The 5373-nt window shown below is 38.9% G+C and overlaps 1 pseudogene; it reads left to right on the forward strand.

The window, feature by feature from the left end:
* Positions 1-3595: 3595 nt before the first annotated feature.
* Positions 3596-5009, forward strand: LOC129505972 (serine/threonine-protein kinase 38-like; annotated as a pseudogene).
* The last annotated feature ends 364 nt before the right edge of the window (positions 5010-5373 follow it).

The following is a 5373-nucleotide window of genomic DNA, read 5'->3' on the forward strand; positions in this document are numbered from 1 at the left end:
GCTCTTTATCTGATATGTCATTTGTAAATATCTCCTCCCATTCTGTTAGTTGTCTTTGGTTTTGTCATGCAAAAGATTTTATCTCGATGAGGTCCCAATAGTTCATTTTTGCCTTTGTTTCCCTTGCCTTGGAGACATGTCTAGCAAGAAGTTGCTGTGGCTGAGGCCAAAGAGGTTGCTGCCTGTGTTCTCCTCTAGGATTTTGATGGATTCTTGTCTCACATTTAGGTCTTTCATCCGTTTTGAGTCTATTTTTGTGTATGGTGTGAGGAAATGGTTCAGTTTTGTTCTTCTGCATGTGGCTGTCCAGTTTTCCGAACAAAATTTGTTGATGAGAGTGTTTTTCTTCAAGTGAATATTCTTTCCTGCTTTGTTGAAGATTAGTTGACCATGGAGTTGTGGGCCCATTTCTGGATTATGTGTTCTGTTCTATTGATATCTGTGTCTGTTTTTGTGCCAGTACCATACTGTCTTGATGATTACAGCTTTGTAATAGAGCTTGATGTCTGGAATTGTGACACCACCAGTTTTGGTTTTCTTTTTCAACATTCCTTTGGATATTCAGGGGTTTTCTGGTTCCATACAGATTTTAGGATTATTTGTTCCAGCTCTGTGAAAAATGTTGATGGTATTTTGATAGCAATTGCACTGAATGTATAGATTTCTCTAGGTAGCATAGGCATTTTAACAATATTTGTTCTTCCAATCCATGAGCATGGAACATTTTTCCATTTCTTAGGTCTTCCTCAATTTCTTTCATTAGTGTTCTATAGTTTTCTGAGTACAGATCTTTTGTCTCTTTGTTTAGATTTATTCCTAGCTATCTTATGGTTTTTGGTTGAATTATATATGGGACTGACTCCTTAATTTCTCTTTCTTTTGTCTCGTTATTAGTGTACAGAAACACAACTGATTTCTGCACATTGATCTGATATCCTGCCACTCTGCTGAATTCCTGTAGGAATTCTAGCAATTTTGGGGTGGAGTCTTTGAGCTTTCCATATAGAATATCATGCTGTCTGCGAAGAGTGAGGGTTTGACTTCTTTGCCAATTAAGATGCCTTTTGTTTCTTTTTGTTGTCTGATTGATGGGGCTAGGACTTCTAGTACTATGTTGAATAGCAGTGGTGATAGTGGACATCCCTGCCATTTTCCTGACCTTAGGGGAAAAGCTCTCAGTTTTTCCCTCCTTCATAGTATTTTAATGTATCTATAGTGATGTATAGTGATGTTTACTCTTTTATTACCAATATTGATAATCTGTGTGCTCTCTCTTTTCTTCTGGCTCAGTGTGGCTGAAGATTTATAAATTATCTTCAAATAAAATTAATTTCATAAATGTTCCTTATTATATTTGTGTTTTTGATATTATTAATTTATACTCTTAATTTCATTATTTCCTTCCTCCTGTTCACTTTGTGTTTAATTTGGTCTTGTTTTTTAGTTTCTTAAGATGCAACCTTAGAATATAATTTGAGACCTTTATTCTTTTCTAATATAAACACTTATTGCTATACCTTTTCCTATAAGCACCTCTTTAGTTGTATGTTCCCAGAAATTTTTATATATTTAGATATTTGTGTAGTTTAATTTTTTTTAAGAGAGGGAGGTGGGGGGAGAGGGAGGGAGAGATTCTCTTTTTTTATTATTATTTATTTTGAGAGAGACGGAGAGCGTGCACACATGCATGAGCAAGGGGAAGGGGCAGGTGAAGAGGGAGAAGCAGGCTCCTCGCTGAGCATCTCAGGACCCTGGGATCATGACCTGAGCTGAAGGCAGATGCTTAACCTACTGAGCCACCCAGATGGTCCCAGAAAGAGAAATTCTTAAGAAGGTTCCATGCCTCCATGCCCAGTGTGGAGCCTGACCCAGGACTCTATCCTACAACACTGAGATTATGACCTGAGCCAAACTGTTTAACTGACTGAGCCTCCCAGGAGCCCTAGTTTATAATATTTTCTAAATTGTCTTGAGACCTCCACTTTGGTCAATGGGTTATTTAGAAGGATGTTGTTTAATTTCCAAAATCTTGGGAAAAGTTTAAAAACCTTTACTATAAATTTCTAATCTAATTCCATTATGGTCAGAGAATATACTTTGTGTGTTTTCTCTTCTTTTAAATTCACTGTTTGCTTATGGTTCAGAACAAGGGTAGGTAACTGTTTTTGTAAAGTGTCAAATAGTAAACACTTTTTGCATTTAGGGCCACATAGTCTCTCTTGCTTTTGTAGACCAAAATAGCCACAGACAATATGAAAACAAGTAGGCATAGATGTGTTCCAATAAGACTTAACTGCTGCTGGGCTGAACTTGGCCTCCAGGTGATAGTTTGTTGACTTCTGATCTACCTTGGTGAATGCTTCATGTGCACTTGAAAAGAATATATTTTATCCTGTTTTGAGTGAAATACTTTATAAATATTAGTTAGGTCAACCTGATTGATGATATTGTTCAAGTCTTCTTAGTCCATACTGATTTTCTACTATTCTATTGATTACTGAGAGATGTTTGATGCCTCCAAGTATAACTGTGGATTTGTGCATTTTTTCTTTTAGTTCTATTAGTTTTTACTGCATGTATTTTGAAGCTGTGTTGTTTGTTACATACATTATCCTGATTATTGTGTGTTCTTAGTGTTCTGACCCCTCTTTCTTCCTGGTAATATTCCTTGTTCTGACATCTACTTTGATATCAATAGAGCCATTTTCAGTTTCCTTTGGTTAGTGTGATTTCATGGTTTTTCATTTTCCATTTTTTTACATTAACTTAGATATGATTATATGTAAAGTAAATTTCTTGTAGATAGCATATAGTTGAGTCTTTTTGTTTTCCAACCTGACAATTTTTGTCTTTTAGTTGGTATAATTGAGACCACTTACTTTTAATGGAACTATTGATATGGTTGGGTTTGGTTCTACTCTTTAATTATTTATTTTAGATTTTCCTCTCTCTGGTTTAGATTCCTCTATTTGCCATTTTCTGCCATGTTTTAGATTATTGCAATATTTTTATAGTATGTCTTAATTTATCTCTTGACTTTTTATCTCTGTATGTTTTAGTGACTGTTCTAGGAATTATAATATACATACCTGGGGATCCCTGGGTGGCGCAGCGGTTTGGCGCCTGCCTTTGGCCCAGGGCCCGATCCTGGAGACCCGGGATCGAATCCCACATCGGGCTCCTGGTGCATGGAGCCTGCTTCTCCCTCTGCCTGTGTCTCTGCCTCTCTCTCTCTCTCTGTGTGACTATCATAAATAAATAAAAATTAAAAAAAATAATATACATACCTAACCTTTTACAGTTTACTTAGAGTTAGTATTTTACCACCTAAAGTGAGAGTTTAAGGTTTAATCAAGTAATTAAAAATACTTTATCTTCCTCTTCCCTTTATATTAAAATTGTCATATGTATTGCACTTACATGCATTAAAAAATTCCATCAGTGTTACAATTTTCTTTTCTTCCCCAGCCTCGGAGCCCCTTGCGCATCCCCTAGTCTTGGCTGGTCGGTGGGGGGCTGCCGCTGGGGCTTCACGTGTCTGCGGGTCGGAGAGGTCGCTGGCCGGACAGAGTCCACGGCCATCCGCCGCCCCCAGCCCTTCTTTCCCGGGGCTCTGACATGGCAATGACAGGCTCAACACCTTGTTCCTCCATGAGTAATCACACAAAGGAAAGAGTGACCATGACCAAAGTGACACTGGAGAATTTTTATAGCAACCTTATCACTCAACATGAAGAACGAGGAATGAGACAAAAGAAGTTAGAAAAAGTGATGGAAGAAGGAGGCCTAAAAGATGAAGAGAAGCAACTGAGGAGATCCGCATGCTCGGAAGGAAACAGAGTTTCTTCGTTTGAAGAGAACAAGACTTGGATTGGAAGATTTTGAGTCCTTAAAAGTGATAAGCAGAGGAGCATTTGGTGAGGTGTGGCTTGTTCAGAAGAAAGATACAGGACATGTGTATGCAATGAAAATACTCCGTAAAGCAGATTTGCTTGAAAAAGAGCAGGTTGGCCACATTCATGCGGAACGTGACATTCTAGGGGAGGCAGACAGTTTGTGGGTTGTGAAAATGTTCTATAGTTTTCAGGATAAGCTAAACCTCTACCTAATTATGGAGTTCCTGCCTGGAGGGGACATGATGACCCTATTAATGAAAAAAGATACCCTATAGCAGAAACAGTATTAGCCATAGACTCCATTCACCAACTTGGATTCATCCACAGAGACATCAAGCCAGACAACCTTCTCCTGGACAGCAAGGGCCATGTGAAGTTTTCTGACTTCGGCCTTTGCACAGGACTGAAGAAAGCACATAGGACAGAATTTTATAGGAATCTGAACCACAGCCTCCCCAGTGATTTCACTTTCCAGAACATGAATTCCAAAAGGAAAGCAGAAACCTGGAAAAGAAATAGATGTCAGCTAGCCTTCTCCACAGTAGGCACTCCCGACTACATTGCTCCTGAGGTGTTCATGCAGAACCAGTACCACAAGCTCTGTGATTGGTGGTCGCTTGGGGTGATCATGTATGAGATGCTCATCGGGTACCCACCTTTCTGTTCTGAGACCCCCCAAGAGACCTATAAGAAGGTGATGAACTGGAAAGAAACTGACTTTTCCTCCAGAAGTTCCTATCTCTGAGAAAGCCAAGGACCTTATTTTGAGATTCTGCTCTGAGTGGGAACATAGAATTGGAGCCCCTGGAGTTGAGGAAATCAAAAGTAATTCTGTTTTTGAAGGCGTTGACTGGGAACATATCAGAGAGAGACCTGCTGCAATATCTATTGAAATCAAAAGCATTGATGATACCTCAAACTTCGATGAATTTCCAGAATCTGATATTCTTAAGCCAACAGTGGCTACAAATAATCACCCTGAGACTGACTACAAGAACAAAGACTGGGTCCTCATCAATTACACATACAAGCGCTTTGAGGGCCTGACAGCTCGGGTGGCAATACCTTCCTACATGAAAGCAGCTAAATAGTGTCCTCGAAATAGAATCCTAAATGGAGTAGAGCTCTTTGTACAACGCTACGGTTTTCCTCTCACACGCTCTTTGAAAAGAGTTTCCAAGAAGTTTATGGAACCCACCAGTATGTCATGGTAAACTCTCCTGAAATGTGACAGTAAGTAGATTCTCTTCCATAAAACATCTGGAAACCTGCAGAACAAAGACAACCATTTCTACTATGTCGGCCATAAACAGCTGTACCGCTTCTTCAGAAGCCTCGTGAGCCAATTTATTGATAGAGTTCTTAAAAAACTCGTTTTCCTAAGTTCATCAGAATGAAGGAGAAAAAAAAAAAACAGCCATCATCAAACATTATTAAGATTGTAACATACACTTAACTGAGTATCAGCCAATTTCTG

Source organism: Nyctereutes procyonoides, unplaced genomic scaffold (assembly GCF_905146905.1).
Source record: "Nyctereutes procyonoides isolate TBG_1078 unplaced genomic scaffold, NYPRO_anot_genome, whole genome shotgun sequence".
Taxonomy (NCBI): domain Eukaryota; kingdom Metazoa; phylum Chordata; class Mammalia; order Carnivora; family Canidae; genus Nyctereutes; species Nyctereutes procyonoides.